Source organism: Bos taurus, chromosome 14 (genome assembly GCF_002263795.3).
Source record: "Bos taurus isolate L1 Dominette 01449 registration number 42190680 breed Hereford chromosome 14, ARS-UCD2.0, whole genome shotgun sequence".
Classification (NCBI taxonomy): Eukaryota; Metazoa; Chordata; class Mammalia; order Artiodactyla; family Bovidae; genus Bos; species Bos taurus.
Window position 1 is genome coordinate 76478276 of NC_037341.1, and position 24557 is coordinate 76502832.

General features: G+C 40.8%; 1 long non-coding RNA gene across 5 annotated transcripts in view; it reads left to right on the forward strand.

Annotated features, from left to right (window-relative positions):
- The window catches only part of LOC112449549 (uncharacterized), a 62526-nt gene that overhangs the window by 32631 nt on the left and 5338 nt on the right, over window positions 1-24557 (forward strand). Inside the window, exons 3-6 of one of the 5 annotated variants that reach the window (XR_003038129.2) lie at window positions 4-268; window positions 2774-2954; window positions 8963-9725; window positions 15008-17378. This is a non-coding gene — a long non-coding RNA (uncharacterized lncRNA). Of the gene's footprint in view, window positions 1-3; window positions 269-2773; window positions 9726-10522; window positions 17379-24557 lie in introns of those variants that run through there. The other 4 variants (XR_009490550.1, XR_003038126.2, XR_009490551.1 and 1 more) reach the window with 4 other exon arrangements.

The window sequence follows — 24557 nt, forward strand, 5'->3', positions numbered from 1 at the left end:
CAGATGCTATGAGAATGTATAACAGGACAATTTTGTTGGCCTAGGAGAGTTTTGATAGACAGAGTGCCTGACGAACTATGGACGGAGGTTCGTGGCATTGTACAGGAAGCTGTGACCAAAACCATCCCCAAGAAGAAGAAATGCAAGAAGGCAAAATGGCTGTCTGAGGAGGCCTTACAAATAGCTGAGAAAAGAGAAACAAGAGGCAACAGAGAAAAGGAAAGATATACCCATGTGAATGCAGAGTTCCAAAGAATAGCAAGGAGAGGTAAGAAAGCCTTATTAGGTGATCAGTGCAAAGAAATAGACGAAAATAATAGAATGGGAAAGACTAGAGATCTCTTCAAGAAAATTAGAGATACAAAAGGAACTCATGCATATGAAATAGGCACAATAAAGGACAGAAATGGTAAAGACCTAACAGAAGCAGAAGAAATCAAGAAGAGGTGGCAAGAATACACAGAAGAACTGTACAAAAAACATCTTAATGACCCAGATAACTGTGATGGTGTGGTCACTCACCTAGAGCCGGACATCTTGCAGTGTGAAGTCAAGTGGGGCTTAGGAAGCATTACTACGAACAAAGCTAGCAGAGGTGATGGAATTCCAGCTGAGCTATTTCAAATCCTAAAAAATGATGTTGTTAAAGTGCTGCACTCAATATACCAGCAAATTTGGAAAACTCAGCAGTGGCAACAGGACTGGAAAAGGTCAGTTTTCATTCCAATCCCAAAGAATGGCAATGCCAAAGAATGTTCAAACTACCACACAATTGCATCATTTCACATGCTAGCAAAGTAATGCTCAAAGTAGGTTCACTTTGAGGTAGGTTTCAACAGTGTGTGAACTGAGAACTTCCAGATGTACAACCTAGATTTAGAAAAGGCAGAAGAATCATCCACTGGATCAGAGAAAAAGCAAAAGAATTCCAGAAAAAAAAAAACCTACTTCTGCTTCATTGACTCTGCTAAAGTCTTTGTGTGGATCACAACAAACTGTGGAAAATCCTTAAAGAGATGGGAATACCAGATCACTCTACCTGCCTCCTGAGACACAGTTTAAGAAGCAACAGTTAGAACTGGACATGGAACAATGGACAAAATTGGACAAAATTGGAAAAGGAGTACATCAAGGCTGTTTATTGTCACCCTGCTTATTTAACTTATATGCAGAGTACATCATGCAAAATCCTGGGCCCGATGAAGCACAAGCTGGAATCAAGACTGCCAGAAGTATCAGTAACCTCGGATATGCAGATGGTACCACCCTAACGGCAGAAACCAAAGAGGAACCAAAGAACCTACTGATGAAGGTGAAAGAGGAGAGTGAAAAGCTGGCTTTTTTAAAACTCAGCCTTTGGAAAACTAAGATCATGGCATCATGGCAAATAGAGAAAAAATTGAAACAGTGACAGACTTTCTTTTCTTGGGCTCCAAAAGCACTGCAGATGGTGACTGCAGACATGAAATTAAGAGACGCTTGCTCCTTGGAAGAAAAGCCATGACAAACCTAGACAGTGTTTTAAAAAGCAGAGACATCACTTTCTGACAAAGGTCTGTCTAGTCAAAGCTATGGGTTTTCCAGTTGTCATGGATGGATGTGGTGAGGGTTGAACCATAATGAAGGCTGAGGGCTGAAGAATTGGTTTCTTTGAATGTGGGGCTGGAGGAGACTCTTGAGAGTCCCTTGGACTGCAAGGAGATCAAACCAGTCAATCCTAAAGGAAATCAACCCTGAATATTCATTGGAAGGACTGATGCTGAAGCTGAAGCTCCAATACTTTGGCCACCTGATGTGAGGAGCCGACTCATTGGAAGAGAGTCTGATGCTGGGAAAGACTGAGGGCAGGAAGAGAATGAGGCAACAGAGAATGAGACTCAATGGACATGAGTTTGAGCAAACTCCAAAGACAGTGAAGGACAGGGAAGCCTGGGGTGCTGCAGTCCATGGGGTCTCAGAGTTAGACATGACTGAGAGACTGAACAACAACAAGGAGGGTGTCAGCTCCTGTTTTCCCCGAAGAAACTGTGATTGCTGGAGGAAGGGTTAATGTCAATTAGGCAACCAGAAAAGGCAATGAGAGAATGGGCTGAGGGCAACAGGGAGAACATTTCTGAGGAACTGAAAGAAAGCTGGTGTGCCTGTGACGCAAATAGCAAAAGGGACCATCAGTTATCATGTGTTTTCACAGCCCTTTCTCTTTTACACGGACCCTTATCACAGTCACTGTTTTAACTTTTCTTCATGTGATTATCGAGTTAATCATAGCTCCTCTTCTCATAATCTTAAGGTATTGAACATATGTTTTAAAATGAGTGACATCCAAGGAATAAAAGGAAATTTGGGAAAAAATGAGGAACAGGAACCAGGAGAGGTTGAGCTTCCTGTTTGTTTTTGCTTACCATTGTATTCCCACTACTCAAACTCAGCGCCCAGTACCCAGCAGAGAAGCCTGAAGACACAGGCGGACTCTGAACCCACAGGGTCATATGGGCTCAGCTTCCATTTTCATTCTTGTGCCTTTAATTCAGAAATTTTACCATGTATGGGGGAAATGTCTGCATTCCTCACCTTTGTTCACTCAGCAGCAAGCTTTGAAGGGAGTGGGAGTGTGTAGCAGTTACTATTGTGGGTGTTTGTGCATATTAGTGTGTGTGTGTGTGTGTGGCCAGGGTGAATAGGAAGAATGCAGCCCAACACTTGAACAATTTTAAACATAAATTTAAGATGTAAGATTTACCTGTTGTGATTTTGCTCTTTTACGTCTATTCAGGGGAGCTCAAGAAACCCAGAAAGACAATTCTAAAGGACATATTTCCTGCATTCCCGCTGGTAACTCTTGTTTATTTACTGGTTAACATTTCCTACCTGACTGTTCTGACATCCAAGGAAATTCCCTCTTCAGATTTGTACATAAATTGCTAAGACAATAAATAACAACAAAGACAGCATATGTAAGTATCCCTTTACCAGTTGGAACTGTTGTTTGCTTTTCATTATTTTATAGAGAATCTATTGTAATCTTTGAAGATGACAGAGGGGATAAAGAGTATGGTTTGGTTAAGAAGAGAGTTTCACATTTAATCATGGTAATACGTTTTTTGCTAATATGGAAAAGTATATATAAGCTGGCATATGATGCAGACTGATTCAATGTTAGCATTCCTTTCATGATCTCATCTCACCAGAGTGATGCTGTGTGATCAGAGCTTATATCTACTAAAACTTTGACAATGTGAATTTTCCAAATATTCTTCTAGATGATGTAAAGAATGATAAACTTGAAATGTAGGACAGTAGCAATTAAAAGAATAGATGCTAATGTATATAGTTAATATGATAAATATTAATATGTAATATAATTTAATTATTTATCATAAATAACTAAAATATATGGTGGCAAAGGGCTCTGAACATATTGCAAATTTGACTAAAAGATAACTATTTGAGATCCCTAATTGTAGAATAAAAAGTGAAATAAGAAAATCTTAAGGAAATAAAGCATATACTTAAAAATGAGCAAAAGATTCAAGGAATAAAAGGAAATTTGAGGAACAGGAAATATGAGAGACTAGCAATTTCCTCAAAACAGCATTAGACTTTGAGTAACCACCTTCTGTGATAAGCTATCCACCAGTACCATTGGGACTAATCTCTTTTGAGTGGTTATTACTGCTTTGGCAAATCCTCGGGGCACTGGGAATAAACCTGGGGGAGGTTTAATATAAAAGTCGTAACACACTCCGCCTGAGGTCTTGAGTTCCTGCCATGTAGGAAGTTGCCATATGCATGATATCAGTGTTGATTCACAGTGGTCTAGCTGTCTTTGGAAGCTGTATGCTAGAAATAATCAAGATTCTGAGAATTTGTAAGAACAACCTGACTGCTGAATTGGATAAAACCAAGTAGTGGGTTAGTTCCTCAGTCATGTCCGACTCTTTGCAACACCATGGACCGTAGCCTGCCAGGCTCCTCTGTCCATGGACTTCTCCAGGCAAGAATGCTGGAGTGGGTTGCCATTCCTTTCTCCAGGGGATCTTCCCGACCCAGGGATCAAATCCAGGTCTCTTGCATTGCAGGTGGATTCTTTACCATCTGAGCCACCAGGGAAGCCCTCTACTTTGATTATGTAGAAAATAAATTAACAAAGCTAGCTATAGATGTGGTGAGGGCTGTTGGTCACCTGGCTAGCTGTAATGCTTCACTGAAGCTGACATCTGTTATGGCCAGTCATAAAGATTGTGAAAAATAATGAATATCTCTTCTCAGCTGTCATAATAGTTGCAACATTTTTGTGGGTGGTATATGGTGACTGCAGCCATGAAATTAAAAGACGCTTACTCCTTGGAAGGAAAGTTATGACCAACCGAGATAGCATATTCAAAAGCAGAGGCATTACTTTGCCAACAAAGGTTCGTCTAGTCAAGGCTATGGTTTTTCCTGTGGTCATGTATGGATGTGAAAGTTGGACTGTGAAGAAGGCTGAGCGCCAAAGAATTGATGCTTTTGAACTGTGGTGTTGGAGAAGACTCTTGAGAGTCCCTTGGACTGCAAGGAGATCCAACCAGTCCATTCTAAAGGAGATCAGCCCTGGGATTTCTTTGGAAGGAATGATGCTAAAGCTGAAACTCCAGTACTTTGGCCACCTCATGCGAAGAGTTGACTCATTGGAAAAGACTCTGATGCTGGGAGGGATTGGGGGCAGGAAGAGAAGGGGACGACAGAGGATGAGATGGCCGGATGGCATCACCGACTCGATGGACGTGAGTTTGAGTGAAGTCCGGGAGTTGGTGATGGACAGGGAGGCCTGGCGTGCCGCGATTCATGGGGTCACAAAGAGTCGGACACAACTGAGCAACTGATCTGACCTGATAGTAATTTTGGTATGTTTGGAAGACTCATGAAATATTTTGACATATTCTTTTAGACATTTCCTCAGATCTTGTTTAAATTCTGAAATAATATTTTTATTGCAAATATCTATTTTTATTGTATTATGAACTTAAATTAAGAAAAAAATCAGAACTACACACAAAAACTGTATGTACAGGGACAACCATCATAACATTATCTAAGAGAGCAAAAAATTAAAGATCACCAAAATAGTCAATAAATTTGAAATAGATAAATAATTTCTAGCAAGTCATATAATAGACCACCCTGAGCTTTTCCAAAGATCGTATTTTTGAAGAATGCTTAAAGTAAAAAGACAATAATGAGAGGATTTAATTGTATCTAGTGCCATCTGAGAGCTTCCCAAGTGTGCTAATGGCAGAGAACCCGCCTGCCAACGCAGGAGACTTAGAGAGGTGAGTTCGAACCCTGGGTTGGGAAGATCTCCTGGAGGAGGGCATGGCAACCCACTGCAGTGTTCTTGCCTGGAGAATCCTGTTGACAGAGGCGCCTGGTGCGCTGCAGTCCCTGGGGTCACAAAGAGTCGGACACGACTGAAGCGATTTAGCAATGAGAGAAAAGGCAGGATCTACATTACAATATATAACAGAAAGTAAACAGTTAATACTGATCTACAGGTGATTTTTGTTTATTCCTTACTAAAGTTTCTGTCAAGTCTGACATCGTCGAGTCTGTTCAGCAGAGGTTCCTTTGTTTACTTACAAAGCTACTGCTGCATTCCAGCATCTTCCACAGTGAGGCTCAGATTTAGCAGGTGGGAAATAAGAACAGGCAAGTGCTGCTGTGGGGTCACAAGTTACAGCATCTGCTATTCTGAAACGTCAGCTTAACTCGATCACCAACAGATTCCATCGTTTCATCTTCACTTGAATTTAAACTGACTTTCAGTATGGATGAAGAAGGGTTTCACGGGAGCGCCCTTTAGTTACAGAAAAGGAAAGAGGCAACAACTTGACCACGTAAGGATACTATTGGAGAAAGCTGGCCTGATGCTGTAATTACCAGAACAGTAAAATAGGCTTGGTAGGCTCAGCATGCTAAAAGCTTTACTTATTTAGCCCTCTCGGTAATACAGAAGGCAGATACTACTGTTATCTCCATTTTACAGAAAAGGAAACAGGTTTATACAAGTTGAGTCACTTGCCCAAGGTCACACAGCATGAAGTGGAAACAAGCTTCAAATCTGGGCAGTTTCTTCGGGATGTTTGTCTCTCACTAAGTACAAAATATAAGAATGAACACTCGGATGAAGCTGCATTTTAATCACCATCAACTTTGGCTGACTTGCAACCAGCCTTTCTTTTCAGTTCTTCTGCTTCCATCTAATAATGTAATGAAAGTCGTTCAGTTGTGTCCGACTCCTCGCGACCCCAGGGACTATACGGTCCATGGAATTCTCCATGAAATAATACTGAAGTGGGAGCCTTTCCCTTCTTCAGGGCATCTTCCCAACCCAGGGATTGAACCCAGGTCTCCCACATTGCAGGCAGATTCTTTACCAGCTGAGCCACCAGGGAAGCCCATCTAGCCATCCCCTAATTGTATCAGTTATTGAGTAGCCACTAGGATTTGAGTATCTAGCTAGGTATTCTGGGTGTAGAAAGGAATAAGACTTGGCTTCTGCATTCAGGCAGAGTTTAGTGTACCTGGACAGTCAGGTGCTCCAAAACCACAGTAAGATCCCTGCCAGCTGGGGGCCTCCAGAGTATATAGGGAGGGTACACAGGGAAAGACAATCTTCTTTTTTTTAACCGCTGATCCTCAGTGTTTTCAGACCTAAAATTGGAATAAATAATGCTTACCTCCTAAGAATGTGGGATGTATTAAATGAGCTAAGGCATGCAAACAGTACAAAGCCATGGTTATTATTACTTATATTATTATTTGATATTCATTTGCATCAAAATGGAAGGCAGGGGACTTCCCTGGTGGCCCAAGGGCTAAGACTCTGTGCTCCCAGTGCAGAGGGCCTGGGTTAGGGAATTAGATCCCGTATGCTGCAACTAAGACCCAGCACAGCCAAATAAATAAATAAATATTACATTAAAAACAAGGAAGGCAAGGGTAACCATAGCAGAAGTAGTTGAAATTTGTCTCCAATACCCACATGCATGCTCTTCTTCCCGCTCTCAGTTTTTGGATAATTGATAACAGGCTGTGAAATGATAGGTTATCTTTCTCAAGGGTATTTTACCCATTAAAAGGAGTTTTCTTAATGATTTGAGCCCCAAATGAGTGACCCTCTAATTAAAGGGTTTCATAAATTGTAACTTACTATGTTATACTCTGGGGCTATAGATTTGTATCTGTCTCTTAAAGACATCACAAAAGTGACTGACTTTTCTCCCTAGACTTTTCTTTATATGAATTGCTTACATTAACTTCCTAATATTTTATGGTTTTGTTTTTAAAATCTAGCTCTTTGGTTTATATAAAACTTGTTTCTATGTATATTTGAAAGAAATCTTCTAAATGTACCTTCTTTTTTTCTGAAATGAATAGCCAATTACCAATCTGTTTTCTTTTGATAGTCTTTAATTTTAAAATATATATGGGTCTATTTCTGAATTATTTATTTTGTTCTATTAATCTATTTTGTATTAGTATGCAGTTTCCTAAAAATAGCAATGTTTTAGTTATCCTATTGGGTTGAATATTGTCTCCCAAAATTTATGTCCTTACCTGAACCTCAGAATGTGAATCTATTTGGAAACCATGCTTTTACAGATGTAGTTAGTTAAGAAGAGGTCATACTGCATATAGGATGGGCACTTAATTCAACAAGATGATATCTTTGAAAGCAGATGAGCAGAGCCATGCAGAGGGAAGATGTGTGATGGGACACCAAGAATACCATGGACTTCTGAGTCAGTGTTTGGAGTAATGTATCGGCAAGGAGATCCAACCAGTCCATCCTAAAGGAAATCAGTCCTAAATATTCATTGGAAGGACTGATGATGAAGCTGAAACTCCAATACTTTGGCCACCTGATGTGAAGAACTGACTCATTTGAAAAGACCCTGATGTTGGGAAAGATTGAAGGCAGGAAGAGAAGGGGGCGACAGAGGATGAGATGGTTGAATGACATCACCGACACGATGGACATGAGTTTAAGTAAACTGCTGGAGCTGGTGATGGACAGGGAAGCCTGGTGTGGTGTAGTCCATGGGGTCACAAAGAGTCAGACACGACTGAGCGACTGAACTGAACTGATCTGCAAGTTGGGGAAAATGCCATGAGTGTCCAGAAGCTTGACCCTTCAGAGAAGGCAAATGGACTTCCCACACAACTGTGGGAGAGTAAATTTCTGTTTTTTTTCATGTCACCCAGTTTCTGGTACTCTATGGCAGCCCTAGGGAATGTACACAGTTTTTAATGCTCTTAAAGAAAAGTCCTATTTAGTTATCTGGTAGTGTATGTCAATTTTCCTCATCTTATAAAAAATGAGTATTAGTTATTACTGCCTTTTCATATGCCATGGCAAATTCTATTTGAATTTTTATTTTCATTACTTGGTTGTACTGGTTACTTCCAGAAGAACTCATATTTTCCAATACTGAGTCTTTCTTTTCAAGATGATTATTTTGCTATTTATTAGGTTATCTTTATGTCTTCAAAGAAGTTTTATAATTTTCTTAACAAAGATCTTGCAAATTTTTGTTCATTCCTATATATTCCATATTTTCTTTATTTTTTTTTGACAGCAATTATGTTTGGGATACTTTAATCCCTCATTATTTTTTTCCAACTGATGATTGTTGGTATTTAGGAAAGCCATTTTTATTGTGGATGATCTTGTATTTGGCTACTTAACTGAACTCTCATTATTCCAATAATTTTTTAGAAGACTATTTCTCATTTGCTAGGAAGATAATTGTCATCTTCAGAGAAAAAATACTGTTTCTTCCACTTTAGTTTTTAGATATCATTTATATGTTTTGCCTTGTGGTGATGACCAACACCTCCAGAACAAGGTTGAAAACTGTAATGATATATGCATCCTTGCTCTGATCTTAACTTCAGTGGAAATAATTTTTATGTTTTACAGTTTAAAATAACTAATGCAAGTGTTATCCAAGTTAATCCAGTGGTCATGTACGGATGTGAGAGTTGGACTATGAAGAAAGCTGAGAGCCAAAGAATTGATGCTTTTGAACTGTGGTGTTGGAGAAGACTCTTGAGAGTCCCTTGGACTGCAAGGAGATCTAACCAGTCCATTCTGAAGGAGATCAGCCCTGGGATTTCTTTGGAAGGAATGATGCTAAAGCTGAAACTCCAGTACTTTGGCCACCTAATGCAAAGAGTTGACTCATTGGAAAAGACTCTGATGCTGGAAGGGGTTGGGGGCAGGAGGAGAAGGGGACGACAGAGGATGAGATGGCTGGATGGCATCACTGACTCGATGGACGTGAGTTTGAGTGAAGTCCGGGAGTTGGTGATGGACAGGGAGGCCTGGCGTGCTGCGATTCATGGGGTCGCAAAGAGTCGGACGTGACTGAGCAACTGAACTGAACTGAACTGAATGCAAGTTTATACATATTTGCAATCACATACGTATTTATAGGAAAATTCTTATTCTAGCATATTTTCCTTTTCTTTCCTTACAGTGATAAGCTTTTGTTTAGTTGAGTAAAAATAAATATGAATTCCCTGCCCGCCCCCCAAAAAAGTAAAAGAGAGACACGAGGCTTTCATGAACCCTGAAGAGTAGATGGATATTTCTACATGGCACCATCTTTCTATCACTGCAGACTCACCAAAAGAGATGATGGTTCCAGGGACTCCCTGTGGTTACCTGTTCACTCTGGAGGGTAAGACAGCTCTACATATAGTCCTCTGCACTTTTCTAAAACAGTCTCTAACGTGATTCAGCCGAGATTTCCTTTGTCAATGTTCTGGGGAATTCTCTTTACCTCCACTTGTTTCTTTTGTCTATTGTATTTCTATTTTTCAGCTGATTCTTCATTTTGGAAAGGCATGTTATTTTGTAACTTCATGTAAAAGGTAATGGGAGAAAAATTTCATGAGATATTGCAAGTATGTGTCTATTTTATTTTCTTCCTTGAGTGATAGCTTGCAAGTAATAGAATTCTTTGGAAATAATTTTCCTTCAGAATTTTGAAGGTAGTTCTCCATTGAATTCTAAATTCTAATATTGCTGTTGATATTTCAAAATCATTCTAATTTTTAAAATTTCTTGTTTAATTGTTCTGGTTAGACATTCTAGTATATTCTAATACCTAATCCTATATATGTAGCCAAAGCCCTGTTTTTTTCCCTCCAACCTGAAAAAATGTAGGTACATTTTTGGTCTTCAGTATTTTAAAAAATTTAATGGTAATGGGTTTTTATGTGTCTTTATTTTCACCTATTGTGTTAGACCTTCATGAGCCTTTTCAAAATGGAAAATATTTTGGTTTGGGGAAATTTTCTTGGATCATTTCATTGATATATGCCTCCTCTCTCTTTCTATTGGTTTTTCTGGAATTTTTGTTATTTTGGTGTGAACCTCCTGAACTTGTCTTTTGATTTTCTTATCTTTTGTTTCCTATTTTTAACCTCTATTTGTTTGCTTATTGTTACTTTTTTGTTGCTGTTTGTTGTTCAGCCGAGTCCAACTCTTTGCAACCCCATGGACTGCAGCATGCCAGGCTTCCCTGTCCTTCACCATCTCCCGGAGCTTACTCAAACTCATGTCCATCGAGTGGGTGATGCCATCCAACCATCTCATCCTCTATTGTCCCCTTCTCCTCCTGCCTTCAATCTTTTCCAGCACCAAGGCCTTAATGAGTTGGTTCTTCATATCAGGTGGCCAAAGTATTGGAGCTTCAGCTTCAGCATCAGTCCTTCCAATGAATATTCAGGACTGATTTCCTTTAGGATGGACTGGTTTGATCTTGCTGTCCAAGGGACTCTCAAGAGTCTTCTCCCACCCCACAGTTCAAAAGCATCAATTCTTCAACACTCTGTCTTTTTATGGTCCAGCTCTCACATCCATACATGACTACTGGAAAAGCAGTAGTTTTCAGATGTTTTGTGAGCCTTAACTGTCTGCTCATAATTAATAATAACGGACCAAAAAGTTGACTGGAAACTCCAAATGTATACATATAGCTTACATGCTATATACATGGCGATCTGAGTGAACCAATTGTCAAGGCATTGTCAAAGTCAGAATCTGTACATCTTTCATCTTGGGTAGTTAGGTTCCTCAGCTGCTGCTGCTGCTAAGTCGCTTCAGTCGTGTCCGACTCTGTGCGGCCCCATAGACGGCAGCGCACCAGGCTCCCCCGTCCCTGGGATTCTCCAGGCAAGAACACCGGAGTGGGTTGCCATTTCCTTCTCCAGTGCAGGTTGCCATTTCCTTCTCCAGTGCATGAAAGTGAAAAGTGAAAGTGAAGTCGCTCAGTTGTGTCTGACTTCTAGCGACCACGTGGACCACAGCCCACCAGGCTCCTCCATCCATAGGATTCTCCAGGCAAGAGTACTGGAGTGGTGTGCCATTGCCTTCTCCAAGTCTTCTAATCTTTTTAAAGGCAGGACTCTGACTTTCAGGTATTGGGAGCTGAGCTGGGGAATGGGACTAGAGAGCACAGTCTCTGCAGTTAGTAATCAATGAATATAAATTCATCTCATTTTCACAGAGTACCTAGAACTTCAACTGTGCTGATATCTCCCATCAATAAATCTGCAGTCATCTGCTATGGTAGCACAGGAGCAGGTGCCTAGGGATTAAGACTAGAACTGGATTCTAGATCATTTCCACATAATCTTCTTTATTTAAGTGATGTAACTGCCCCGGCCCCAGTCAGACCTAATTCCATTAATTTACATGATGCTTTTGAGCATTCTGTAGAGTAAATCACCTTGTTTCTCAACTTCTACTGCTTTAAAGACCCACATTTGTAATGCATCTTTAATGCATTTGCTTTCCAATTTACAATATTTTGGAATATTTATCTCAAAACAAAACAAAACAAAGCACCTTTTCTCTTTCCCCTCTTCCTCATGGGGTTATTTATTTGAAAACTTCTTCATTCTGGTTTTACTGGGATTACATAAGAGTGAAGGTATAGCATTTTGGGCAGAATAGTGGAGTGGGTAGCCCTGCCTTTCTCCAGGGGATCTTCCTAACCCTGGGATCAAACCCAGGCTCCTCCATTGCAGGCAGATTTTTTTTTTAACCATCTGAGCCATCAGAGAAGCCCCAAAATGCTGAAGTGGGTAGTCTATCCCTTCTCCAGTGGATCTTCCCCACCCAGGAGTGGAACCAGAGTCTCCTGCATTGTATTATAAAACATGTTTCATGGCTTAACATATTTGTTGTATGTAGCTGAATTTAAGAGGCTTCCCTCGTGGCTCAGATGGTAAAGAATTTGTCTGTAGTGTAGGAGACCCAGGTTTGAGCCCTGGGTTGGGAAGATCCTCTGGAGAAGGATATGGCTACCCAGTCCAATCTTCTTGGGGCTTCCCTGGTAGCTCAGATAGTAAAGAATCTGACTGAAATGCAGGAGATCCAGGTTCAATCCCTGGGTCAGGAAGATCCCCTGGAGAAGGGAATGGCAACCCCTTCCAGTATTCTTGCCTGGAGAGTCCCATGGATGGAGGAGCCTGGTGGACTACTCTCCATGGGGTCTCAAAGAGTCAGACATGACTGAGCAGCTAACACACACACACACACACACACACACACACACACACTAGGGACTTCCCAGGTGGCTCAGTGGCAAAGAATCTGCTTGCCAATGTAGGAGATGCAGGAAATGGATTTGACCCCTGGGTTGGGAAGATCCCCTGGGGAAGGAAATGGCAACTCACTCTCGTATTCTTGCCTGGAGAATCCCAGGGACAGAGGAGCCATGGGGTTGCAAAGAGTTGGACATGACTGAGCATGCACTCACGGCTTAAATAGATGTTTCTTCAGTCTGACATTTTAAACCTAAGACTTTTTTTTAAATGTGTTGCAAAGATTTTTTTTTTAAACAGGTAATATGTACATCAAGAAATCTGAGTTGATCAGACTCATTATTCTGAATAAATTTTAAAGGAAAGGTGCTGAAAGACATTTGACTTAAAAATCTTTGTCTCAGTGATATAAATTGTTTTAAAACAAGAATGTGATTAGTCTACATGGTCTTGTTTCATGGTATAGTGCGCTATTTTCTTCCTTTTAATGGCTGGCCCCATTCTCAGGCTAAATTTGGTGTTAGTGCATTTACATTTGGCCCACCAGGCACAACTCTACCAAGATGTCCTGTAGTCTTACCATGCTTCAGTTTCACATGCTTAGGTTAGTGTTGCATTCAAAATTTCTATCTCGGTTAAAAATCTTGCGGAGGATGATGTGTCTAACGGCAAGTTAGAAAATTCCTTATTACCTGGGATCTTTGAGCATTTTAATATATAAGGGAGATCTTACAGGTTGTCCCCTTTTCCCTTCCCTTACCTGATTTTATTCAGGTAAAAGGCAAAATTACACCCATCTTCAAGGGGATGAATCATAATGGATCTTGGCCAACCCCTGTCATCTCATACTCCTGGCCTGTGATTTGTTTAGGAGTGGGTGTGAGACCAGCTTTTGCCAACAAAATGTAAGAGAGAATCCAATGCAGGGCTGATGAGAAATATTGCTCTCTCTGATAAAAAAGAGAAGCCAGAACAATCTCTCTGTCCTTTCCTTTCTTGGATTTTATCATGTAAAGGTAGGATGCTTGAAGCTGTGCTGACCATCTTGTAACCCTGATATGCAAGTCAAGAGAATATGGAGAAATGGAACACTCATCTGTGAAGCTGGAAACATAACCAGCCCTGGAACTGCTTCCCTCCAGACTGCTTTTTATGACTTAATTTAATACACTTACGATTTAAGATACTTTTATCCGGTCTACTTTAAACCAAAAGTATTTTAACTGGAAAAATGGTAAAATGCGAGGTGTTTGGTGGTCATCAAGTGATGAGATGGTAATCAATATCTTTAAACCTGTTTTATCATTTACAAATTGGAGTTAACACTCACCACTTAGGGATTTATTAGAATTAAATGAGGTAATTTAGATTTAAAATGAGGGGGTGTGTGGGAAGCATGTCGCAAGGTAAAGGATATATGTCTACATACAGCTGATTCACTTTGTTGTACAACAGAAATTAACACAACATTGTAAGGCAATTATACTCCACAAAAAATAATAACATTTTATAAAGTAAAATAAGGTGCTTTTCTCAGTGTCTGGTAGCTGGTAGTCTCTAAATAAATAATAGTAAACCTTATCTTAAATTAATTAAGACATCTAGCTTCTTTCATTTTAATAATTGTCTTAATAACACTCATTTTTTGGCCTAATGAGACTATATCCACTTTGGAAGCAAGCCCAAGCTTATGTGTATCTTTTCATGTCCAGTATGAGGCACAGGATAAATGTTCCATAAAATTAATGAAACATAGTGAACATAGTAGGCATGGAATGCCTTTTTATCAAGCTAATGAATAAAAGGGTGAGTGAGTGAATTAGTGCAAATTGTCTACAGTGTCTATTGATTACCCTAAATTGTTAGAAGGAAAGGTGACATCACATCCAAGTAAGTTCTGTGAAAATTTTGACAGAGTTCCTGGAGAGAAGGTGGGATGGGAAGGCAATGTGAGCTCTATACAGAACGTTGCGCCGTGCCGCTTTCGATAAAGCGGTCCGCCGCATCCTGGGGAAGTATCCTGGAGCTGCACAAGCAAAATCTCTTTGAACTGTGCTACGACAGAGCTTGTCTCTCACCCTATCTGGAATTTTATCTTAGAATCTTACAGGCTTATGCAGCATTAAATTTCATTTTATAGAATACACATTTAGCATTTTGCCATAAACAGAACTCATTAAAACAAATGGAATGTACCAGAGAGGTTTCTACAGAACAAGGTGTTCCTTGAAAAGCCCATGGCCTCTGTAATTCTCTTCTCTTTCTGAACGGATGGTTCATTCTGGGCACCAAGCAGAGCTCCAAATCCAATGTCATCATCTGCTGGTCCCAATCTTATCACAACAGTTTGTATTTTTAAAGGAAATACATAAAACTGAAAGATAATATTCTTTTCATCTGCTCACAGGAAACAAGCATTGTGTTTTTTACTGAAAAGTTCTGGCTCGCACAACCCTTGACATCCCAACTGATCTCAAAGCCCATTCTTGTTTTGGAATTTTTTGAAAGTTTGATTGCAAGTTCTGCAGAAACCATGATTTAAAAAGCAAGAGCTCAAACTGTTTCTGATGCTGGTTCAACAGGATCCAAGGTACCTCAGGTCAATGTAAAGGAAATGACTTAAACCAATGATCAAACTTGTGTAATGTCCTCGAGAAAGAAGTAAGTGATTTATGTCTGAATATTTTATGAACCCAAAGGCTGAATCTGAGAGAAACAGCTCTGAAAAGCCAAAGACCTTGAAGAATTAATGGTATCATTTCTTTGGTTACTCTTCTGGAGAGGCACTAAAAGAGTCTGGGGATGGTATCTGAGGTTAAGGGGTAAAGCCGCTAACGGGACAGCACCGTACAGTTTCATCATCGTATGTAGATAAGCTGAAAGACGACCTTTGCTGAGTCTTCAAGCCCCAGTCACTGGAAGACTCATCTTGTGGTCTGATACGGAATGTCTGTTCACAGATTTGTGAATCAGTGATGACAGAAGGGAGAATGTGGTTGACAGGTGGAACCTGACTGCATTGAGAAAATTTTCAGCTGTGGTAAAACTAGTGAACGGAGGGCTTAAGCTCCAGTGAGAGATAGGATTCAGTGAAAAGCCTATAAAGCAGGGTATGCAAAATGTTTGAGAATGACAGTGTCACTCTCTGTCCTGAGATGGAGACTCTGTTTGTATGTTTGACACTGATGATGGAGGTGTGCAGGACAATATCTCATCCTCCTAAAATTGTTGCTTAAATGAAATTACGCCTATAACAAAGACAATACTTGTCGTCATATGTGAGGCAAAAGTAGCTATCAAGCAGAGGCAATTATTTAGAGTGTCTTCAGACAGTACTCTAAATCAGATAGCTATGATAGGAGCAGGCCAACCATTCCATCTCAGACATCCATGATTTACTGATTCTGATTTTTATAGCAAGAGAGAATGGATAAAAGAACTTCTGACATGGAAAGAGAGAATCATCTTTCATTCCACATCTATCAAGACTCCTTTAAAAGCACTGGAAAATGTCCAGCAAAGTTGAAGCCAGTGCTGATCGTTAGACTCGGAGTTCATTGACACACAGTATGTCTGAGATTGTACAGAAGTTACCTGGTGGCCAAGTCTATCTCAAAAACTCTCCCTCCCACTCTTCTCCTCCCCATTACAGATGGCCAACTTTCTATTGACTTCTTTCAAAATTTCCAACAAAGGTTAGAGATGGTTGGCTACTTGAGAAAAATCGAGCATATTAAAGGACGTGGCTAAGCTACTTACTATTTTCAAAATTTGAAGAGGAATATTTCAGACAGAACAGAGTAAAACAGAAAGAAAAGAAAGTCTTTTAAAGTTGCATCGAGGGGCACAGGAAGATAAGAACCCACCTGCAGAAATGGGAAGTTGTGGCACATGGATTTTTTTTTTTTACTGGTATTTGAAACTCCTCATACACAAGATTGAACTTCTTCCCAAGCAATTCTTCTCTAGTTTTACCTCTCAGTAAGTGGCATCAATATCTTCCCAGCAATATAGACTCACACTTAAGAGCCATCTTTGAGCCCTCCTCCCCCTCCATCCCCAATATTCAACAGGTTATCTAAAGTTCTATTGATTCTATCTTGTCAGGGTTTCTCACGTTGCTTCTCTCTTTCCCATTGCCATATCTACCTTCTTAGTACAAGTCCTTAACTTCCGACCACCAATTCTAGAGTGTTTGCCAATATCAACAATCAATTCTTTTTTTTTTTTTTTTAAGTAGTAGCTGCCATACCTTCTTGTGGTATCCTAGGCACATGTTTGGTCTTTGGCTCACATCCCTGGCACAAAGCTCCTAAAACCCTTGGATTTTCCTGAGTGATAAGGGTGAGGAAAAAAAAAAAAAAGCTTCTTTTGTTCTAATGAGGTGACTCTTAGGGATCCCTAGATACCTTCAGGATGGTGTTATGTCATCAGAAAGCCCAAGCCTTGATTAGAAGCTTAGAAATTTTAGCTCTGCTTTCCCAGTCTCCCGGAAGGGGAGGGTCTGGAGATTAAGTTAACCACCTATTATGTAGGTTATATAATAACCTCCTGTTATTTAATCAATCGTGTTTATGTCATGGAACTCTTAAATGACGGGGTTTGGAGAGCGTCTTGGCTGGTGAACACATCTGTATGCCAGAAGGGGGCACGCCCCACCTCTAAGGAGACAGAAGCTCCTGCACTCAGGACCCTCTGAATTGTGCCCTGGGTGCCTCGTCCCCTGGCTGTTCATTTCTATCTTTATAATACCTTTTCTAATAAACCAGTAAACGTAAGTGAAGTGTGTTCCTGAGTTCTGTGAGTCGTGCTAGCAGCTAATTGAACCTGAGGAAGGGATTGTGGGAAACTCTAATTTATAGCTCGTCGGTCAGAAGTATGAGAGACTGAGAATTTGCAGTTGGAATCTGAAGTGGAAATGATCTTGTGGATTTTGTGGGTTTTCTGGATCTTCCTGCTAAGATTCATGACCCCTTGAGAGGGCACCCAGACAAATTTTCCACATATTATCCATCTTCATTTCACATAAAATGCCAGGAACCAGCACCTTATGAATCAGCTCGGTTGCTCAGTTGTGTCCAGCTCTTTGCAACCCCATGGAATACAGCACACCAGGCTTCCCTGTCCATCACCAACCTTGTGAATATCAGACTGGAAAATGATATACCATTCAATATGTATTATTATATCATGTATATGTACTATTACTGCCATTTAGAAATTATAAAATAAATTAGAAATCTGAAAAAAAACATAATTAGATAACCCCTAAAAATATGTTTATTATATGGTCTACTAAATCTAGGTCATATATTGAATTCTAAGCTTATACGACTGAGCGACTGGACTGAACTGACTGAAGCTTATATGGCTTTAACTTTCTTTGGCAGACTTATCTGAAAATTCTTTAAGTCTCTGAAATAGGCAAACTAAGATCATCTGGTTTTAATTAGCTTATTCAAGACATAGTGAATTACGATGGTCAGTGGCAATTAACACCAGTTTTTAGGGAATAAAGTAAATCACACTCTGGGCATTGCCAAAATATGTTATTTTGATTGTTTTGACTTCAAACAAGCTAGTTCTCTCAAATGATTCAGTAAATAAACTTGATCTTACTCCAAGCTTCCCCAAAATTTTAACCACAGAAATCCTTTCAATTGCATTACTTTATTTTAAAACAAGTGGTATAGAATTTGGAAACTCGACACACAAATGAAAATAAATTATCTTACAAAGTAAAAAAGAGATAATTTTTGTATTCAAGGAATGTTTATACAGCCACTATGTGCCAGGCAAAAACTTTTCAAGACTTCAAATGTAATCTAAGGATGGCAATGGGAGATAATCTGATAAATAAGAGGCTACAGCATCAGAGCCTGTTCAATGCTTTCCTGGTACCCAGAGGAAAGGCCAGTATAGGGTTTACCAGATACAATTTCAGTTGAGATTAAAGACAGAATTACCAGAGAGAACAAGTCAGCTTTGTACCTCAGTTCAGTTCAGTCGCTCAGTCGTGTCCGACTCTTTTCGACCCCATGAATTGCAGCACACCAGGCCTCCCTGTCCATCACCAACTCCCAGAGTTCACTCAGACTCACGTCCATCAAGTCGGTGATGCCACTCAGCCATCTCATCCTCTGTCGTCCCCTTCTCCTCCTGCCCCCAATCCCTCCCAGCATCAGTCCTTTCCAATGAGTCAACTCTTTGCATGAGGTGGCCCAAGTATTGGAGTTTCAGCTTTAGCATCATTCCTTCCAAAGAAATCCAGAGCTGATCTCCTTTAGGATGGACTGGTTAGACCTCCTTGCAGTCCAAGGGACTCTCAAGAGTCTTCTCCAACACCACAGTTCAAAAGCATCAATTCTTCGATGCTCAGCTTTCTTCACAGTCCAACTCTCACATCCATACATGACCACAGGAAAAACCATAGCCTTGACTAGATGGACCTTTTTTGGCAAAGTAATGTCTCTGCTTTTCAATATGCTATCTAGGTTGGTCATAACTTTCCTTCCAAGGAGTAAGCGTCTTTTAATTTCATGGCTGCAATCACCATCTGCAGTGATTTTGGAGCCCAGAAAAATAAAGTCTGACACTGTTTCCCCATCTATTTCCCATGAAGTGATGGGACCAGATGCCATGATCTTAGTTTTTTGAATGTTGAGCTTTAAGCCAACTTTTTCACTCTCTTCTTTCACTTTCTTCAAGAGGCTTTTGAGTTCCTCTTCACTTTCTGCCATAAGGGTGGTGCCATCTGCATATCTGAGGTTATTGATATTTCTCCTGGCAATCTTGATTCCAGCTTGTGCTTCTTCCAGCCCAGCATTTCTCATGATGTGCTCTGCATATAAGTTAAATAAGCAGGGTGACAATATACAGCCTTGAAGTACTTCTTTTCCTATTTGGAACCAGTCTGTTGTTCCATGTCCAGTTCTAACTGTTGCTTCCTGACCTGCATATAGGTTTCTCAAGAGGCAGGTCAGGTGGTCTGGTATTCCCATCTCTTTTAGAATTTTCCACAGTTTATTGTGATCCACACAGTCAAAGGCTTTGGCATAGTCAATAAAGCAGAAATAGATGTTTTTCTGGAACTCTCTTGCTTTTTTCGATGATCCAGTGGATCATCATGTAGGACCAAATATCTCTATAATTTGTCCAGTTAAAAATTACTTAACCTGGGCTTCCCTGATAGCTCAGCTGGTAAAGAATCCACCTGCAATGCAGGAGACCCCCTGTTCGACTCCTGGGTTGGGAAGATCTGCTGGAGAAGGGATAGGCTACCCACTCCAGTATTCTTGGGCTTCCCTTGTGGCTCAGCTGGTAAAGAATCCACCTGCAATGCAGGAGACCCCCTGTTCGACTCCTGGGTTGGGAAGATCCCCTGGAGAAGGGAAAGGCTACCCACTCCAGTATTCTGGCCTGGAAAATTCCATGGACTGTATAGTCCATGGAGTCGTAAAGAGTCAGACACGACTGAGCGACTTTCACTTCACTTTACTTCACTTCAACCAATGGATTTACTTAATATATTTATAAAAAGATAATCCAAGGTTATTGACTTTAGGAGGAGAACTCAGATTAACTGGTTTCAGATTAAGAAATTTTTCACAACTGGCTTCCTGCCAAGTTGTTAATAAATATGCAGACCCAATCAAATACAAAAGCGGTGTTTCTTTTGTGCAACTTGGCTTGCATTTTCCTGAAAGTTATCAGTGAGGGCAGGGCACTGATTTATCTATCAAACCATTTTATGGGCCAGAGAGCTTTTCAAGGAGATGTGCCCATATGTGACCTTCACAAGTCTGAGTCTTGGGAACTGTTCCTAACTGATGTGGATGGTGGGGTTGTCCACCGTCCAGCCCTGCTGGCTAATCCACTTCCAAACAGCAGCTGAGGAGATGCAGCCAAGGTCCTCCGTACAGACCCTTATACTGATTGGAGGAAGCCCTAGGAGAAGGCTTGGAGCAAAAGGGAGAAAAGTCCAGGCTTTTGAGAGACAAATCTGACTGTGGAAGCCTTGAGATCTCATCACTGCCCTTGGAATTCTGCCATGGGGGGAAAATTCATTTCTGCTGGATGAGAAGAAAATAGTGAATTTAACTCATCTTATGTCCTCCGTTACCATTAGCCTGGCCCTCATCAACGTGCAATTACTGAGTGCCTACTGGGTGACAGCGAAGGATGGGGAAGCCAGGCATGCTGCAGGCCATGGGGTCTCAAAGAGTTGGACACGACTTAGCAACTGAACAACTGGGTACATGCCCTTTAACTAGGGAATATGCAGCTCTTGTAAACCGTGGAAAAACAATGGAGAATTTTTAGGAGATTTAACAGAGAAATGAGTAGTCATATATTAAGCATAAAAATTTTAGGTAAATACACACATTTGTGTAAAATGAATGAATATTGATAGCCAGATGGCTATTTTGGCTTTGAATTAGTCTCCAGACTGGAAATGACATGTTCCAATTAAGAACAGGTGATCATAAGTATATAGTTAAAGCAATATAATATTTTAAAAGCATTTAGCAGTCTTTTTCAATAGTTACTGAATGAACTACTATCACGTTAAGCTTAAAAAAATAAGTGCTACTTAATAAAGATAAGTTATGAAGATATTTTAGGTCCTCAGAGTACTATGGTCTTTAAATCCAGAGCATTATTGGGACATTTCCTTCCCATCAGTGATCCCATGAATTTCTGGGACCAATCAGATAACTGAGATAAGCACTGTTTCCTAATATCTGTAAGCTCTCTGGCCTCTAACATATCTCTTTGGAAATGGAAATATTAAGGACAAAGTGAAGTACAGTTATGGTCCCCTCAGAATTCTGGATCTCTAAACTTCTAGGTAAGTTATATCAGATTCAAACAAGGAGGAGGTTAGAGAAAAACTATCTTTTGGGGAAGGAGAGATGCTGTCTTTATTTGAAGTCCTGCCTCCCTTCTGTCGGGGAGTGGTCCTCTCATAGCAGCCCTTCCCTGCTCCGGCTTTATCCCAGGCCTGATTAGAAGCCGTGGGCCTCTGTCCCTGGTCACCAAGGTGAGCAAGTTTACCCAAGGGCAGGCTCACGCTTCCTTCCTGCCACCCACCATTCAACACTCAGAAGAGTTTTCTCGAACCTTGTTATACAGCTCAGCGCAATGTAAGAGCTGCTAAAGGGAAGCGAAGTCGCTCGCTTGTGTTCAACTCTTTGCGACCCCGTGGACTGTAACCTACCAGGCTCCTCTGTCCATGGGCTTTTCCAGGCAAGGATACTGGAGTGGGTTGCCATTTCCTGCTCCAGGGAATCTTCTCAACCCAGGGATGGAAGCCGGGTCTCCCGCATTGCAGGCAGATGCTTTGCCATCTGAGCCACCAGGGAAGCTACCAAGATCTACTAAATATACAATAAATATGACTTTCCCAAGATCCAGAGAGATAGCCCCCTGAGAAGCTAAAGTCTTCCTGAGGGAACCTCTCTTGGATACATCCGTGTTCCTAACCTGGCTCCTCCCATTCCATGCTTCGTTTTTCTGACTTTGCAAATCTATCCCCTCTCTTTCGGGAAGTGTGCCTCTTAACCACAGTGGTTGATCTTCCACAGTCCCCACAGTCCGTGCTTCTCTTCCATGGAAGTACTTTTTTTTTTTTTTTTCAAATCTGAGACATTCATGTCAAAGTAACATACTTGGTGGGTTAGGGAGAGGGTCAGTGGTCTACGCTGATGTTTCCTGAGTAGCTTGGCAACAGCCAGGATGGACCTGAGTCCTCCAGTCCCCTCTCAATCTGAGAGCACACTGGGAGTCCACGAACAGTGGCTTTGTGCAGTGAGGACTATTTAAAGCCCACACACACGTGCACTCTCACACACACATGCACATACACTCCCAAAGCACATCTCAATTCTGATACATGGTGAATTCCAATCCTACGATAGAATAGAGAAATATTTTCCTCCTTCATAACCAAACTTCACATTTTTTTAGGCTAATACCAAAAATGCTATTCCCTTTCTTTCATTGCTTCCTTTTAACGATTAATGCCTTTTCTTCACAAAGACCCTATGGAAGCTTAGAGATTCCTTCAGGTTTTCTAGAAGGAACCTGGGTCTCCCACATTGCAGGCAGACACTTTACCGTCTGAGCCACCAGAGAAGCTACCAAGAGCTACTAAATACACAACAAATACGACTTTCCCAAGGTCCAGAGAGGTAGCCCCCGGGAAGCTGAAGTCTTAGAGGAGGTTTTATGCTTCAAGTTACCTTTTTTTCCAGTTACATTTTTAGCACAATAAAACTCAAGAGATTCATTAATTCCTCATTTATTCATTGATTCATTCAACAGATGTTTGTTGAGTGCCATTTGGTTCTTGGCGGGAAATACTGTATAAACATAAACAAGCCATGCTTTCAGTCCACAGACAGCTCACAGATTAAGTGTAATACCAAGTGGAACGTGCCTTAAAAGGTGCTAAGCGGATATAGAAAAGCTCCAATTAAATTTTCCTTGGAGAGTCATGGTCCTATTTCTCACTTATTTTGATAATGTGAAGTAGTAATTCACTTGTGAGAGAACCGTTTCTTTTTTCCTTATTATGTATTCATACTGCACTGTCTCTCAGAACTTACATTTGGGTTTTGGAGATGTATGTGTGTTCTCTTCAACAGCCCTCTGTGTTCAACTTGGAGAAGAAACCACCACACCTTCAACTTAAGAGTGATGGGTGGTGTGACAAAGGGTGAGTAGACCCGAGGGACCCCAGTGACCTGGGCATATTCCGAAATATTTTCACTTCATCTTAAGGATTAATGAATCTTACATCATAAGTATCAGCTAATTTTGTCAACTTCACCCTTGCAAAAATAAAAAAGCTGTGACCCATGGTGCACATATAGCTACTCTCTCACTTCTATAACTCTCCGAGGCCTCCTGCTCTTCTGGATTCACAGCTTTCTCAGGTGGGGAAAGAGGAAAGGGTCAAATGTAGGGGAAGGTCAGTGATGGTGTGAATCTAAAATCCATTCATCCATTTATCCTTTTAATAGCTGTTAAGCGCTTTGCTCTGGAGTGGGCTCTGAAGACATAAGGTTCAGTAACAACACACACAGATACTGTGGCAAGCTGCTAGATGTTCCCCAGGTTCAACCTCCTTGTCTTTCCTAGTATACATGGGTGCGAGCTAACTCCTACATTTCCCAGATTTCTTTTTGTTGCAATTATTAATGACCATGTGAGTAAGTTGTGGCTGATAGGTTGAGCCTAGAAGCAACGTTTCTTCTTCAGGGACTCTGACCTTTTAAAGGATCACTGAACACACGCTGCTCTGGTTCTTTACTCTTCTAACTGACAGAGAGACAGTAAGACACCGGCAACCCTCTTCAGTCAGGACGGAGGCCTGTGCTGAGGAGAGCAGCCATCCCACCAGCCCTGGATTGCCCTCACCTGTGATGTTACACGAACGAGAAATACACTTGCAGCCTGTATAAGCTGCATTATTTGTGGTTTTCTTTATTAAAACATTTTAGTCTGTTTCTTCATTAACACAGTCTCTGATAGCTCAGTTGGTAAAGAATTCACCAGCAATGCAGAAGACCCCGGTTCAATTCCTGGGTTGGGAAGATTCCCCTGGAGAAGGAATAGGCTACCCACTCCAGTGTTCTTGGGCTTCCCTGGTGGCTCAGATGGTAAAGAATCTATCTGCCATGTGGGAGATCTGGGTTTGATCTTTGGTTTGGAAGATCCCCTGGAGAAGGGAAAAGCTACCCACTCCAGTATTCTGGCCTGGAGAATTGCATAGACAAAGGAGCCTGGCAGGCTACAGTCCATGAGGTCACAAAGAGTCAGACACGACTGAGAGGCTTTCATTTTCACTTTTTATGCCTTCATGGAGTTTACAAACTACAAGAAAATTTAGACATTAATCAAGTAATCTCAAAATGAGCATATTCTTATAAATTGAGATAGAAATTATGAAA